We start from the raw sequence: 17,704 nt of genomic DNA on the forward strand, positions 1-17,704 counted from the left end.
ACCAATTTTGATGTCCTGTTCTTTAAACCATGTGTTTTGCATCAAAATACTGTTTACCTCTTTCTTGAGAACACGTGGGCCCTCATTACAACCCTGGTGGACGATGCAATAATGGCGGTAAGACCGCAAACAGGCTGGCGGTCATTACCACCCCATTATGACATTGGCGGTTTGGCATATGACAGTAAAGTTGATTTTGAGATTGTGTGTTTGAAAATGCCACTTTTAGGAAATGGGCATTTTCTTGCTTGAACCATTTTTGTGACTGCCTGTTTGTGGATTCCCTGTCTGGGTTAGTTTGACAGTTGGGCTGTTTGCACCTCTCTCCAGACAGTGACACAAAGAGGACTGGGGTGTAGCCTGCATATTCTGATGAGCCATCTGTGCTAGGAGGGAGGGGAGGAGTGGTCACTCACACCTGAAAGGGCTGTGTCTGCCCTCACACAAAGCAGACTCCAACCACTGGAGTGTGTCTGAGGCCTTGCTTGGGCAAGGCAGGATTTCACAAACAAGTGAGACTTTTCCTTTAAAGTAAGCCTACTTCAAAGGCCAAAATGGGTATAAGAAGAGCACCCAAAACCACAGACTTTAGACACTTCTTGGGGTAGACACTCTACCTCACAGACACTTCTGGACAAGAAACCTACTGGTGAAGAATACCTGAACCAGACCTGCCAAGAGGAACTGCCTGGCTGCCCAAAGGACTAACTGGGACTGCTTTTCTGACAAGGACTGCTGCCTTGCTGTTGCCCTGCTGCCTTGCTGCTCCCTGGCTGTGCTGAGAATTGCTCTCCAAGGGCTTGGATAGAGATTGCCTCCTGTTCCCTGAAGTCTCAGGACCAAAAAGACTTCACTCCTGCAACTGGACTCCTTGTGCGGCGAAAATTAGAGGCAGAGCCTGCTAAAACTGACACACAGCCTGCCCCGCGGTGAGAAATTCACTGCGTGCCGAACTGGAATGACGCAGCCTGACTTTGCAAGTAGAAGATCGATGCAGCGCTTGCGTTGCAACCGGAACTTCAACGCACGGCCCACCGGATCGATGCACACCCGACCCGGGACAACGCAGCCCGACTTCCAGAGAGGAATTGACGCAGCGCCTGCCGTGCAGGAGAAATTTCCACGCAATGCCCACTGGATCGACGCAGCGCTTGTGACTTCGCTCCGCAAGCCCAGGATTCCACGCAGTCCCCGGGGCGCCAGAAAACTCCACAACCCGAAGAGGAACAAAGTCCGCACGCTGGAAATTGACGCAAAACCTTCCCCTGCGTGGAAAATAACGACGCAAGTCGGTGTGCGAAGAAGAAATACCGACGCACACCTCCCCATTTTCCACGCATCGTCCCTTCTGCGGTCCCTTGCAGAGATTTTGAACGGGAACCAGGTACTTTGTGCTTGCAAGAGACCTTTATTGTTTTTAAGAGACATTTATTTGTTTTGCAAAGACTTAACACACTTTATATCACTTTTCAGTGATATCTCAACATATACTTATTTCATTTTAATCGTTTTGACCTGCATTTATCCAGATAAATATTATATATTGTTCTAAACACTTTGTGGTGTATTTTTATGGTGCTATATGGTGTTAGTGTATGATGTATTGCACAAATACTTTACACATTGCCTTCTAAGTTAAGCCTGACTGCTCAGTGCCAAGTTACCAGACGGAGGGCATAGGATAATCTGGATTGTGTGTGAGTTACCCTGACTAGAGTGAGAGTCCTTGCTTGAACAGGGGGTAACCTAACTGCCAACCAAAGACTCCATTTCTAACACTAATGCTACACACAGGGAATGTTAATCAGCTACACTCTTTTAGGACTGATGCTATCAGTTTCTAAGCATACAGGCAACTTACAGGAGTAAATCTAACATTAATGTGAGCTAACTGTAATATCAAGCAGCCAGCTTCCCTGATTCTGGTCTTGTAGGCTTCTCTGTATTTGCCTAAACTCCTTTAGGGAGATTCAGTTCCACTGGATTAAATAACCAGCTGGAATTTTAGCGAAGGCAGTTGCAGTCGATGTTGAAGTTCATATGGCTCATGTTACCTGGTAGATCGGGCACTTGAAAGGCAGTACACAGGGTTGATGGCCTGGTAACTAGAGAACAGACAAAAGTGTAATAGTGTGGGCTGCTAGCCCTGCCTCCTCAGACTATCAGTGTTGGTGCTTGAGTATGGTGGCTGTGAGTAGGGGCAGTGCAGGTCTTGTAGCGCCCCAAAGTCCCTCGCTGACAGTAATTCTTTTACAGGGAAGATCTCAGGGCCTTGATCACAAAATTCAATGTTGTGGCAAAGTCAGCATCTGCTTCTGGCAGAAGACAGGTATGTTGTGGTTGCAATGACTAACTTGTACTATAATTATTTTGCTTGTGTGGCTTGTTGTGGAAACTCATGTGGAAACTCACAGGGAATGAGTGATGCTCTCCAGTCACATTCCTTCACTGGTTACACTTCCAGACACACTCCAGACACAATGGATGGGCTCCTTCTCCTTGGGAAGTCTCTTCCTGAAGGGTTAGGAATTCTTTACACTCTCTTAGCAGGCCAGCCCACATGTAGTCCTATAACTCTCCAGCACAATTGCACTTCTATCAGTTGATGTATCCTCTGGGAGACTAGTTATCAAAGATACCACCTCTGGATCTCAGCAGCCCTTTGAGTAGACTGCTAAGCACTTTTTTTCCTTGGGCAGTGAAGAATTTGGAGCTGGACCTAAGTGTGATACTGTGGGTCTAACTTTAATAAACTTTTACTAGACATGGGATGTTGAGCCCACTGTCAACGCCCAGTAACCAATTTGGTGTAGTTCCTTTTCATATTCCATTCATTCTCAGGCACTGATGATGTAAGCAGGCAGTAATGGTGGTATCTCTAACAAAAGCACCCAAAGCATGAACACTAGAAAGCGTGAAGACTCTGTACCTGGCTGTCATCAGCATTCTGAAATAGCATTCAAAGGAGAGGCAAATGGGGTATGCTCACCTAGAACATTTCTTCTCATTAACAACAGAATCTGCTGGCTCACCTTTCCCTGATCACGACAAATTGCAGCTTTTATGTAGAGAGAATCATCAGTCTCTTTCTAACAGGTCACAACTGAATAACTAAGGCAGCCATGTCTCCTCCCACACGCCACGTGTTTGAAACTGCACCTCTAGCTTTGAATGTGACCATTGCGCTTCCACTGTCTGTGGAGGCTGTACCTCAGTCTCCACCATAAGCTATGTTTTACCACAGGAATCCAATGCATATCCAACCACATGCAATGGCCTGGAGTCTGCTACCAGTCACCAACCATGGAACAATAACATACCACACATTGTAATGTCTTTGCAAGGTCTGCGCATTATATTCTATTAGAATTTTACTTGTGTGGAGCCAGTATGCACCACACTCATCCATGAATAGAAAAAGGGTTTGGTCAGTATTCTCAGTCAGAAAAAAGGGTGGACTTCCACCGCCGCTTAGCGTATGAGACCCAGGACAAGGACTTCAGTTCCATGTTAACTAAAGAGCACCATTGGTGTGCCCCTCCAGCCAACAGTACTAAGCGATAGTGTATACCTCACCACCCTGTGCCTGATTAAAAAAGTAACATATTTAATTAATAATCAGGGATGTAGAACTCCTATTACCCAACACATTTTGTTTGGGGCCAAGGGCATCAAGTTTTCATGTTTAATTTGTCCTTGAGACAAGTGGGCCCAACCCCCTGCAGCACAAGCCCTTTGGCTTCCAGTTTGCAGAGAAGGGAACTGTCTGAAGTTGAGGTAATTTGTGTCCATAAGTTATTGCTGTCCAATCTTGTATTTATGGTTCATTAATGAAAAGTCTTCATTATTAGTGTGAGCATTGTAAATAAATGTTTTAAGGTCACACTGCACTACTGACAGTGGTTCCAGTTAAAAAAGAAAAGAAAGTGTACACACATTTGAAAGGTTTAACAACATTAGGCTAAGTATAATTCTCCCAGAATGCTCTCTGATTAGATGCAAATGTTTGCAAAAGCTTGTAAGCAAGAGTGATTCTTTGCTTTAAAATAAAATGTTAAGAAACAAATGCAACTATGAAAAAAAAAAAGTTTTGCTAACATGAAATTTTAGGTACTATTTCTTTGAAGCGTCATTCAGGAAGATCTTTTGATGCATGCTAGTATTTCCCCAAAATATTCCTAAAGTACAATCAGTGTAGCCATTTTCAACAAGATTATGGTAAGCATGGAAATAAACAAGCACTGGCAAAGCCAATTGATCCGACATGCTTTGTGAGTCTTTTGGTTTCGTCAATGCGTGTTTTGGTTTGACATGGCTTTTGTAACACTTTATTATTGTTGGAGCTGCCAGGCCCTCACCATTGTACAAACACTGACAAAAATAAAAAAGCGTTTTTGTTCTCAAAAAGCACTCTTTGCCACCAGTGGCATAACAAAGGCCTTGCAGCCCCCCTCCAGGGGGCCCCTCAGCATAGCACCTGCACTGAGTGAGTCTGGATTGGTGGGGCCCTCCATGTTCTTTGCAGGGAGGCCCTCTCCTATTTTGTTACGCCACTGATTGCCACAGTTGTTCCTGGCACTGAACAAAACTACTTTGTGTGCCAGTATGCTCCTTGTGGATGAGCAGAATGTGATCACTCACAGTAAAGCCAGCAGATAGAGAGAGAAATAGAAGTTTAATACAAACAAAATGTCTTTGTTAATGCCAGACCTAATCAGGAACCCAATTCTTAAAGAAAGTCACTAAAGTGCATCCATTGATATATGTCTTTGAATTAGTGGCTTTATGAATTCTCAAGAACTTACAGAAGTAGACCAGGAAATCGTAATCCAAGAAAATATTTGTGAACTGCATTTTAGCACAAGCAAATATGGATGCGTAGATTTGCTTGTGTGAAAATCTATTGAGCAATCACTAGTTCACTTGTTCTCCAACCACTTTTTCCCAACCCTGGAAGAACTTCTACTTCTGCCATTGTCAGGAGTAAATTTTCAACCTTCCTCATTATGGGAAAAGATTAGAGAAGAGCTGGTGAAAATCCTTTAAACATGCATGTTTGCAGACTCAAAGGCATCCCAGCCCTGGAACTATTGCTTACCGCTTGTTGCAGCCCCAAAATTTAGATCTCTGAAAAGGTGGCAAAATAAGCAAATTGCTATGGTAGGGACTGAAATTGCAAGTATTCAAGCCCTACTATGGTACTAGCCCTGGCATAATCAGAGAGGCTATTATCAGAACGCGTGCATAATGTGATTGTTACCATAATTTGTCGCCGCACTACATGGCACCAAAGGGACAAGTAGATTTAAGAAGCAACCTGTTCCATGGACAAGAAGATATTTTAATACATTCCACACCCCTGATTAATGTAGAACTACTGCAAAGTATATATAATACTTTTATACAGATCAAAGTTATAAGTATCAGTATATAAACAAGGTGTTTAGGTCCAAGACAGTAGTAGCATGGTCTAATTTCAATAGAATGACAGTAACACCATGCAAATAGGAGGGAAAGGGAAGTTTAACATGGTTAAGTCAAGACATCCATAGAGACGTTAGTACATGTTATAGAACAATCAATCAAGTACAAAAGTGTGAAGTTCTGTCAAGAAAAAAGAGTTCTAAAGCCGAATGTGAAGGTCTGGACCCAACAGATCATCTTGGAGCAGCTCATTCTAAGAGCACAAGCCCTCACCCACCAATGGTGGCATTGTTTATTATCGGGCTATGCTTCTGATTGGGCTTGTGCTGCTATGCCCAAAGGGCCACCTGGGGTGAAGAGGGCTCTTTGCTGGTGATCTTATTTGTATCACCTGTTGGATAGAAGTATATGGCTAACAATCCCTTCAGAAAACGGTTTGAGAAGAGTTACAAGAACTGGCTGATTGGTCTCAAAACAGAAATTTAAAATTAACTAAAGCTCCCCTTCAAACCTTTTTATTCGTTGGGCCTTGGTTAATCGGGTAAAAATAATAATGAAAGGATCCTCAGAATGTATTAGGATTCCTAGATCACTTACTTGGTCAACATGTTTCATGCCTAATCTGTCCTAAAATGGATCAACAGCACTTCTCCAGGACCTCTCAGTAACCTAATCTACTATGGTAGGGAAAGCTATATCAGTGTTAAAGTAGTCTACCACTGAGCCAGCATTAATGTGTTAAGATGAATGTACCTGAACTTCCACCCTTACTCTGGATGCATTCCTTATTTTTGCTCTGTAGATAAAAAAGAGAGAAAAGTGCGTACATATTGTTTTCATATGCACTAAACAACCATTTGAAATACACCCCATCTCGTCATCTCATGCACATCATGTATAAAGTGCTTGTTGGCGCCTATAAAAGCATTTACCTCATGCAACATGAGAGATAGACTGATGTAGTTACATTACTCAGAACTCCTTTCCATACTCCTAAGGATATTTTTCTCTTCTATTCAATAGATTTGTTCTGCATATGATGCACAATACCCTAGATCATGTTACATGCGTGATGCACATGTAGGTCATAGATGTCCAATGACCACCTTCCCCAATGTATATTCCATGTGGGATGAGAAAGGAATCGGGATTTCACCCTTGATCGTGCATCAACTCTTTACCATGCGTTCACAGATCATGTTTGTTTGTCAGTGACTCATGAATAGATAATTAGTCTTTGGTGAGTTCATGCTCACATAGTATTACAGAGTTTAGAGTTTAATGCATCCATCTTTATACTAATAGTGTCAAATCTAGTGGTTAAATGTGTTTTTTTCCTCCATCTATCATGCTTATTGTTTACATCATAAAGCAAGTTTACCCTAATCCTAAATTTGAAGGGCATCCTTGGAGTGGCGGTCTGCTAGACCACCCACTGGTCACCTGCCAAGTGTAGCTCATGAAGAAATAAAATATGGATTTCAGGAATAAATACATATGCTTTTAGCCATAGCAACAAGGTAGCACTTACTTCACCATCTAAGAGCCTCACCCATATACCTAGCCGTCTACCTCCATCCAAAATGTTGATACTCTCAGCTGAAAAACCAGAGAGTATACCCTGGTGGAGTTTCTTGTTTGTGCATGTCAGGAGACATTACATGTGTCGGGAGTATGTATGCCATCAAAAGCTTAAATGTGGGTTCTTAGGCTTTTGCTCCTAGATGGATCCAGACCCAAAAAGCAGCTTTGGAATCGTTTTTCTTGATGGACTTCACACTTTTGTAATTGAATATAAGTTTAGTTAAGAAGGATGAGTACTCTCCCTGTTCCTTCTAGTGTTTATTATTGAACAATCAATACATATTATTATGTTTCGGACCACTTTTGTTTTTTTAATGCATCACCTTTTCACTTTTCTATAACCACATGAAAATGGGAACAACTTTTAACCAGCACTACACCATGATGCTTTACTTTCAGGGTTCTGTGAAAGCTGTATTTCCTGACCATGATTAACAGTTTGGGCCAATGAAGAGGCCAGTGACACGCCATAGTTTAACTCTTTCGACTTTGACCTGTAAGGGAGAGCATGATTAATTAGCTTTTATTATAGAAAAAAGATTTTATACAGCTAAGAGCCAACCCATCGACTCCCACAGGTGCTAGCCATGGCAACAATATGAAATATGACACAATGTTGAATGCTGCAAATAAATCCAGCAGCACCAAAGCAGCATAATGACCATGATCTAAGCTAAGTTTAATACATTCAGTCACTTTCAGGCGAGCCGTGAGAGCCATATCTAGTTGATGACTGGCTTTTTCCAGCTTCTTTGAAACTGCTGGAAGCAAAGCTATTGCATGATAGTGAGACAGGACATCAGGATTAGCCAAAGGTTTTTTTTTTTTTTTAAAGTGGAGCCACATAGACATGCTTCTAGCAGTTAGGGATCATTGCAGTTTCCAAATATTGATTGAAAATAAGTTCAACTTGAGATTGATGATTTGCAAAGCTTTCTTGAATACTCACAGGGAACCACAGTCAGCCGGGGAGCCTGACCTACACTTATACAAAGCTTGAGCTGTGTCTTCTAGAGAACTACTGTTACATTGGAATAGGCCCACTCTCTAGAAAAAGCATTCAACTCCCAAATAGGTAAAGAGTTGCTCATGTCTGGTTGAACTGAGAATTCCAGATAGTTTTTCTCAAAGTTAACATGAAAGAATGCACACCATGGGGCCTTGTGATAGTAAGGACAATTGCCTCTTCAGCTGCTGTTTGGTAATAAAATACAACATTGTTGAGGTTCAATGGGCCATCAGGTCCTGGGCTGCAGTGTCACTGTACCTGCTGCATCAGTGGTAGCTCCACACATGCACAAAGGTCAGCGGAGTATGTAATGGCAGGGATGCAGGCTTGGGATTTAAGTACATATTTACAATAGTAAAAATTTCCTTAGGACCATTGGTGCCTCCTTAATTTTCAGCTTGTAATATCTGCCTGCGTCTTCCTAATTATTCTGTGATAATTTTTTAATGCTGCCTCGTAGATATTTTGATCATGAGTGGATAATTTCTCCTCCAGTTTCTCTCCAATGCTTAACACCTGAACTATGGGGCCAATGTAGAATGGCGACCTGAAGCTTTTACCTTAAACGAGCTAGATTATTAGGAGTTGATGCAAATTTTTGTCACAGTTGACATTTTTCTCAAAAGTATCCTCTAACAACAGAGAAGATGCAGCTAAAAAAAGGGACTGTTCTCATATTTTGACCCATGCACTGGAAGGTTTGGAGTCAGAATGTTGATGTGGAAGGATAATGTGATCGTTAAAATAAACAAATATGAGAAAGTGCTCAGACCAAGTTATCGAGAGGAGCAAACCAACAGAATTGGAAGCCCATTTGAAAATAAACTATATTGTGTGTCTTGTTAATGTGGAAACAAAGGTCCTGATTACGATCTTGGTGGGTGGAATTACTCCATCACAAACGTCCAAATTACAATTCCACTATATACTATCTAACTGTAGACCTGTATCTAACTGTAGAACCAAGGCCATGCAAGGAAAAGAAATTATGATCTGAAATTCACCAACATTAGGCAACAAAGAAAGTCCAGAGGAGTGAATGAGTCAATCGAATAGTGCAAGTTAAGTTAAGAGAACTTAAGAAAAAGCCTTGAGCACACCATATGTGAGCGTTTTGGACTCAGATTGGAACAGAAGAAGATAAACAATTTAGGACCTATCAAAAAGAAACTAAGAAATCCATGTTAGAGCAGCACCTTGAATTTCAGATGAGCACAAGGACTGTCTCAAATACATACTGAAGGACCAACACTGCTTTGCCGCCATGCCCAAGAACCATTCAGTAATTGTCTGCCACTGTTAGAAGAGCAACTTCATTCCCATGTATGGAAATTCAGATTGCACCTGTCCCAAGAAGGATTTTGGTTAAATAAAGCACACCAGTTGCTTATCATTTCAAATAGTTTGGCAGGCAGTAGTAGGATAGACAAATATCTGCAATTATAAATAATCAGTTGACAATTTCAACAATTGTTTTTTGAGTCATCCTGGAAAACAGGTTAGAGCTAGAACAATGGCCTCTTGAGCAGTGTGTAAAAATGGTACATCACCTATGGGGGTAGGCTTAGTCCCTGCGACAGGAAATGCCCCAAAACACATCCTGGACACATCACTGAAATCTCATGTGTTTTTTGCAAGTGCCTAGCCGTGGATTTTGGCCTCTAGCTCAGCCGCCACTTAGGTAAACCTAGCAAACCTTTTTATTCATCTTCTTTTGGGTCGAGATCATAGTATGTGATCCACACAGCCCATATGTTTCAGAATTTATGCAGGCAACCTCTGCTCTTGTATACCCTATCCGCCTCAATATATCTATCTATCCCTTGCTTCTATTCAGGCTATCATCGGTGCCATGGGGCTCCCCCAGCACCTTTCCAGGTCTCTCTTAGAGATCACCAGGCCTAAATTACAGAACAGCAATTTCATACGCTGGAGATCTATGTCACAGGAGACTCCTCGGAGGATGTACTTAGGGCCTTCTGGTAGCCTAGTGTCAAGTATTTGCCCCAGCTCATCCAGCAGGTTTTGCCAGAAGGGGCAAATGACCAGGCAGGTCCAGAGTGTGTGAAAGAAGTCCCCCCATGGCCCCAGCACTATAAACATTTGGGGGAGGTCGCCCGTCCCATGTTATAGTGGTGCACTCAGTTGTAATAGATCTGGTGAAGTATCTTTAGCTGAATGAATTGTAATCTGCTTTTGATCGCCACCTCACTACGAAACATGAGAGCGGCCTCCCAACCTATGACTTCTAACTTGCCTATTTTGGCTTCCCAGGTGCATCTGAGTTTTTGTGGGGTGTCAAGCATGTTATTAATAATTGATCTGTATGTGGATGAGAGTGCCTTCTCAGTTATTTCCCCCATCAACAGCCTGCCCTCCAAGGGTGAGTATTCCGGGAAGTCAGGCGAAATAGATTCTGCTCTCCATACATGTTGAAGTTGGAGGTATCTAAAGCGTTGTGTTTCAGGGAACTGATACTCTTGCTGAAGTGAGGAAAGGGCCATAAGTTTCCCCCTCCCTCAATACGTCTCCCACCCTAAAGATTCCTATGTTGTCCCAATCATGAAACCCTCTCAGTTTACTGATATCTTTAAGCATATATTCTGCCCGTAAAGGAGTTTCTCGTGCAATTTTTCTCTCCCAGCCGATGTGTCTAGTCACCCTGTGCCATATGTCAATAACAACTTCGGTTGCTGGCAGAAGGTGTCTTGCTCCCCTACCTCAATAGAGGTAGTGGAGATGGGGAAGGTCTCTGAACTGTGCTCTCTCCAGAGCATGGGTAGAGTTGTCTTCCTCAGCATGAACTCAGTCATTTACTACCATCAAGTGAGAGGCCAGTAATATGCTCTAAGATCAGGTAGGGCAATACCTCTGTTGTAGCAGTTCCGTTGCAGCATCTGTAGGCTTATCCTAGGATGCATCTCCGTCCACAAGAGCCTTCGTAGCTCTCTTTCAATTTTGGTGAAGATTTCATCCTGGAATTTGTAGTAGCAGTTTTGTAGGGTGTAGAGAAATTTGGGGAGGGGTGACAATCTTGAACATGGCTGCTCTACCCATAATTGTAAGAGGGAGTGTCCTCCAGTGCTCGGCGTCCATGTGGAAATCCAATAATATTTTGCAGACATTGCAGTTTATACTAGTCTGAGGATTCAATGTTGTGTAAATGGCCAAATATATGAAGCCCTCACGTGACACTCTCAGTCGTCCTGTGAATGTACTTAGAGTAACATGGTTGGCTTCCGGCATGCGGTTATAATAGAGGTCTGACTTGTTCCAATTTATGGTATATCCGGAGTGGACATTATAGTTCTCAAACGTCTGGAACATTTCGGGGATTGAAGTATTCGGATGGGTTAGGTATAGGAGAATATAATCCACGTACAATGCCTCCGCCAGAGGGGATCCTGAGGCCCAAAATCCTTTTATAAGTTGGTTGTTGTGGATCTGACATGCCAGGTGTTCCAACGTGAGTGGAAATAGGAAGGGAGAACAAGGGCAACCTTGACGTGTGCCCCGCCGAATAGGAAATTCGGTCGACATCACACCATTGACTCACACTGCCACATAGCTACCCATGCCAAAACTATTTCCCCAAATCCCTTTCTCTGAACGGTATGCATCATGAAGGGCTATGAACGGCATCAAAGGCCTTTTCTGTGTTTAATGACACAAATATGTGGAGATCAGGTTGGGACTCTACTGTCACCATCCAGTTATGAAGTCTGTGAAGGTTTCTTCTGGTAGAGCATTTCAACATAAACCTGGATTGGTCATGATGAACAAGGGGAGGGACGACCCTGGAGAGTCTAGTGACGAGTATTGTGGCTAGGACCTTGGTTTCAATGTTAAGAAGTGAAATCGGGCAATAAAATCCACACTCAGTGTTTTTTTTTCCTGATTTGTGAACAACTACTATTGTGGCCTTGCTCAAGTCTGGTGGTATGATTCCCTCCTGTAGAAGGTGGGGTGCTAATAAATCTATCTGTTTTAAAAATAAATTCCACTGGAAGGCCATTTGGACCCTGGCTCTTCCCTGAAGAAAGGTTTGTAACTGCTTCTCTCGCTTCTGTGAGGGAAATCTCACCCTCAAGGGATTCTCTATCCTCAGCCCGCAGTACTGGCACTATACTATTAATTCATGTATAACTGCTGCAGACAGCTGGCTGACTCTGAGCCGATAAATTATTGATTCTTCTGTGTTCCACTAGGCTGCATGCTAACTGCCATGGGAAAAAGAGGATTTTAACTGGCAATTAGGATAATTTGGGTTACTTGTTGAGAGGTTGAAACCCTACTCAAGAAGGAACCACAATCTTTGTCATGGTGAGACACAAGCAAAACTCCAAATTAACCTGTGCTCAACCCTCTTATAGCTTTCACAGAACAGTCAAGCTTTACTTAGAAGCAATGTGTATTTATGTAGCACTTCAAACAGTAATAAAGTGAAAACACAACTCCAGAAAAGTCCCAGACCAAGTTAGGTCAGTTGTCACGCACTCACCAGGTTCAGATCGCGGAGGCGATGCTGGACCTCTTATCCCTCCGGAGGGCAGCACATGATCAAGGAACCCTAAACCCTTAATTCATACACTGCCCTCGAGAGGGAGGGGGTGGTGGGTGGGACAAAATAACAGACTTAAGGCATCGGTCCTGCTCTGCTGCCATGCAACACTGCGTAAGAGGTTCTGCACTCCCTGGACCTTTTGTTTTGGTGTGGATGTAGTTCACTGGAAATAAGAAGAAGAATTTACCAACAGTTCTCAGCATACAAAGATTACATGGTTGTTCTCAATAGTGTACACTTACAGGCTTCACCACAAGCACTGCCTGACAGCAGGTACAAATCAAGGTTTAAAGCTGGAGTTTCTGGCATTCTCGAGAAACATTTTCCATTCAGTCGTCTGTACAAATTTGTATACATATATAGTGCTCTCTAATAAGTCCTCTCTTGCTCTTATGACAACAATTTGTCAAGAATAACTGGTGGGCGCATTTCCGTTCTGATATAATTCAGGTCTGAAGTTCCCACTATGTAAAATAGTTCAGAGTGCTAAAGCTATTGAAACAAAGGTAGTGCCCGTTTTCCTCAAAGCAAGCTTTCTCTATTCAGAACCCAGTTTTAGGCTTAATGTAAGGATTACTGAGCACTAATCCGGGATCTGTCTTTGTAGCTGTAACGCATTAAGCCGAAGAGGAGTCGCCACATTGGATGAGTAGACAACAGAAGTGCCAACGGCATCAGCATCACAGGAGCTGCAGGGAGGCTTGGGCTAAGGAAGACTATAGCGCTGGAGGAATCCGGTCGACTCAGTAGATGAGTGCAGGGATGATGCTTGCTCAGGACAGGAACAAGGCCAAGCACTGACCTGAGATGTGGGTGCGGTTTGAACACTCTATGGGTGTGGCAGACTCCTCACAGGCACATGGCTCACATGAAAGACAGGAATGTTCTTGTGGGCCCTGGGAGAGAACACCTGTCATCCCAATGGGTTTGACCTTTAATGCAAGCAGCTGCAGTAAATGGGTCATGAAAGTTGAAACTAAAAAACTGAATTAGGTGGAATAAATTAACATTAGCAGGTGGAGTCAATAGGTCATGGCAGTTGGAACCAATAAACAGGGAACACGTCTATTCCTTGCAAGTGTGGAAACCTAAAGACTAATTGAACAACAGTACTCGAAGGTTCTAATGGGTTCATTTGCTCTGGGAAGTGGCCTGCCAATGGGTTAAGTGCAGTAGGACCATGGGGCCAGAGCTGTGTTTATCCTGGTGTCACAGGAGGCCATGAAGTACCACAGGGGAAATACAACAGTCCTGTGTGCCAGACCCACTGTACAAAGGGTGCAAGAGGGGGTTGTGACATAAATAGAGTACATTTTAATAAATAAAGCAAGACCTAAATGGCAAAAATCCAATCGCTAGAACTGGATACAAGCAGTTTTCAAAATGTCAGTGAACATAGTGTCAAACAGCACAAAGCAACAACTGTGGATATCTGGTCGCACCAGACCAGGACAGAGTCACAAGTTCAGGCCAACATCAATGCAGCTGGGCCTGCTACAAGGACCAAGTTCGATCCACTGAACAAGAGCACCTTAAATCCTGGTTGTGGAGTGTTTCAAGGTCCTGTATCAAGGGTGCGTTGTGCAGCAAAGGAAATGCATCGGTACAGAGGAGCCGCAAAACTGTGATGCAAGGTCCCGCGCCATCATCAGGGATCCCGTTAATGAGGCTTGTGATATGAATTCTGGTGTTGAAGATGCATCAACCACCTGAGGTATTGCATTTGTTCAGAAGAGCTGTGAGGCTTCCATCGGCAAGAGATTTGCGATGTGTGGGCCTTCGTCAGTGAAACTTCGCACAGTGGCGGCTCTTATGCAGGCTGCAAGGTTGATGCAGGAATCTTGCACTGGGAGAACCCTTGCAGCAGAGGCAATGCACTGGTTCTCCTTGAGATTGCGCTGCATAGCAGAGGTGATACGTTTGTTCTGCTGGGTCCACAGATTGGTCTGGTAGAGCATCTTCAGGCTTTTTTCCAAGAGTACAGGACCGGGGTGGCACCACTTTGCAGGACTCACATTTGGTAGAGTTCAGGTGCTTGGTTCAAGGTTGATTTTTGCCTCCAGTCCCTTAGGTTCTAGTCAGGAGGCCAGCCAAATAGCCCTGGGTTCCTGGGTTCAACAGATGCAGGTCCAGTCCTTCTCAATCAGGCAAGAGAGCAGTAGGCAGCTGGTCAGCACAGCAGGGCAGCAGTCTCTCACAGCAGCAGTTCAGCAGCACAGCAATTCCTCTGCATAAGACTCCATGACTCTGGCATCCGTGGCAAAGCCTTAGAGTGGATCCTCTCCTTCCTGACCGGCCGAACTTAGGGAATCAAGCTCCCGCCTCAGAACCTATAGAGATCAGCTGCAAAGTTCCTCAGGGCTCCTCTCTGAGCCCCACCCTCTTCAACATGTACATGACCCTGCTTGCAGAGATCGTCAGAAACCACAGGCTCAACATGGTCTCGTACGCAATGACACCCAGCTGATTCTCTCCCTCACCGACGAACATACAGCCGATAAGAGCAACTTTCACAACAGGATGCAGGCAGTTGCCGCATGGAAGAAGGACACCAGCCTCAAATTCAACTCTGACAAAACTGAAGTCCTCATCCTGGGCATCACCCCCTCCACCTGGGATGACTCCTGGTGGCCTGCAGTGCTCGGAACCTCCCCCCTCACCCACCAACCACTCATGTAACCTTGGCATCATGCTCGACTACTCGCTCTCAATGAACCGCCAAATCAACACAGTCTCATCCTCCTGCTTCCACACGCTCCACCTGCTTTTGAAGAACGGTCACCCAGTCAGTAGCAAGCTCAACTACGGCAACATACTCTACACCGGCACCACCCAAAAACTCCTAAAAAAACTGCAAAGAATCCAGAATGCCTCGGCCAGACTTATCCTGAACATCCCCCACCTCAGCCACATCTCCGGTCACCTGAGAGACCTTCACTGGTCCCCGATCAACAAACGAATCAGCTTTGAGCTCCTCACGCATGCCTACAAGGCCCTCCACAACATCGGACCTGCATACTTCAACCACCGTCTCTCCTTCTATACACTTACCAGACATCTTCGCTCCGCCCACCTGGCCTTGAGACCCTAATCAGTGATTAGCCGTGCTGTACGAGAACTGTTGATTGATTGATTGATTCTTTCTACCAGAGGATCCACAGGTCTAGAAGTGTCTGGAGGAAGCGGTGTCTGGGGTCCAATATTTCTATCTGGACCTTCCTTTGAAGTAGGAGAAGCTTCTAGAGTTTTCCCTTTTGAAGTCCCCAGGTATCCTGCCTTCCATGCTTGGGCTTCAGACTACTACAGGGGGTATGCAGCCCTCTGTGTGGAGGCAGGACACAGCCTATTCAAGTGTAAGTAGGGCTGCACCCAGCTCTGCCCTCCCATCCAGCCAGTGATGGCCCATCTAGGCACTCTTAAGCTCTCTATTGGGTGTGACTGTCTAGGAAGCATGCACAGAGCGAACAGTCAGCTACATCCAGTTATGCGACCCAGAGAAAGGTTGCAGGCACTAAATGGTTATGGCAGGAAAGTGCCAACTTTATAAAAGTGCCATTTCCAAAATTGTAATGTAAGATCTGACTTTACAATGAAAGAGGATTTTTCATTACAATTCCAATCACACCAAACATTAACTGGTTACCTGCATTTTGAAACGCTATAAAAAACAGGTTATTAATATTATGACATCATTGCAGCACTCTTTGTGAAAGCTATCTTTCTTCAACAACACAGGCATTAATGACATATTCTCCAACAATAAAAAGGTTTGAAGCACAATAATCTACAAATGAGTCTCAAGGCAGCACTGTCACTGTGAAAATCTTCTCATATGTACTCCATCTAACTAGAAGTAGCATAAGCTTGAAAAGCTTGAGAAGTCGATAATTATTATATGAGGAAAGACACAACCGGTTGTGAATAGTTTCCATGAGGATTTACTTAAATGAATTCCCAAGCAGTTAAGTAACAAGTCACATCAGAAGGAATAAGAACTGGACATAATACACACCGATTATTTGTACTTTACCAAAAGAAATGCTCTTGCTTTAATAAGAAATCATTTGTATGAAGGACAACTATTGCTACTGGAAGACCCCCTGGCGTGGTATCCATTCATGCTTCTGAGGTTTGATGACTATCTAGAACTGAAGAGCATTGGACCATTACTACCAGAGGTGTCAGTAAGAACAGGTACTTTGTTGTAATTTTGATATGTAGGTTCCAGTGTCACTGTGTTTAGTTTACAAAAATGAATCGAGTACGTTTTACATAGACAATGCCTTTGACAGGCTTACTGCTGGTGTGAAAAATTTCTAGTTACCCAAATCATACCTGTGAGCCCTAACCCTACAATTGTGGATTACCTGCAGGGAGGACAACTCCACGGTTGAAGGGAAAGCACACATTCGCAACTGCAAAATAATTGTTTTCTCTATTTTCTCACCATGATCCTTTTGTATCTCATTTGACGTGAATCTTTGTTTACACCTTTGAAAAAAACTAGGTTGTTTAGTACACTGTCACACACTTAATGCACCACATAAGCCTACCTAGTAGAAGAAGCAAGCTTACAAACGATTGTGTAAAAAAGCATTTGCACTGTTAGTGGATGCCTATAATATTAAAACGCTGGGTGTTCACCACATTGCCAATAACACTGACCATGGCAGTTCTACGGTTGATGTCAGCGGCATGCTTACGACTGCAGAAAATCCAGGTACCTGACTCATTTTGAGCAGTAAGGTGTTATTTACACCCACAAAATTCCTCAGATCTGAATTGTTGCAGATGCAACTTTTTTCACTTCTAGGTATGATTTCTGGCCCATATTTACTAAAAAGTAAAACAACGCATCACAGCAATTAAAGTTGCAGCTCTGTGTTGTGCGGAAGGGAGAGAGAAAACAGCATCATCTCTATTAGGATGTGCTGCTGATTCTCTCTCTCCTTGAGCTGATGCACTTTTGGTTGCCATGTGCCACGGCAAATACCCTTGCACCATAGTGCAAGAGTGTCCGCGTTCTATAAGGAATAGTTTTGCACTGGAAGGGCATACTTTCAACACAAAAACTTTCTTTAACACATACATGCCATTCATGCCATGTAGGAAGAACGGGGAAA

The 17,704-nt window shown here is 43.6% G+C and overlaps 1 protein-coding gene across 1 annotated transcript in view; it reads left to right on the forward strand.

Moving 5' to 3' along the window:
- LOC138293490 (voltage-gated potassium channel KCNC1-like) overlaps positions 1-17,704 on the forward strand; it is an 85,689-nt gene that overhangs the window by 10,822 nt on the left and 57,163 nt on the right. The window lies entirely within an intron of this gene.

The sequence above is a fragment of the Pleurodeles waltl genome, chromosome 4_2 (assembly GCF_031143425.1).
Source record: "Pleurodeles waltl isolate 20211129_DDA chromosome 4_2, aPleWal1.hap1.20221129, whole genome shotgun sequence".
In the NCBI taxonomy this organism is placed as follows: domain Eukaryota; kingdom Metazoa; phylum Chordata; class Amphibia; order Caudata; family Salamandridae; genus Pleurodeles; species Pleurodeles waltl.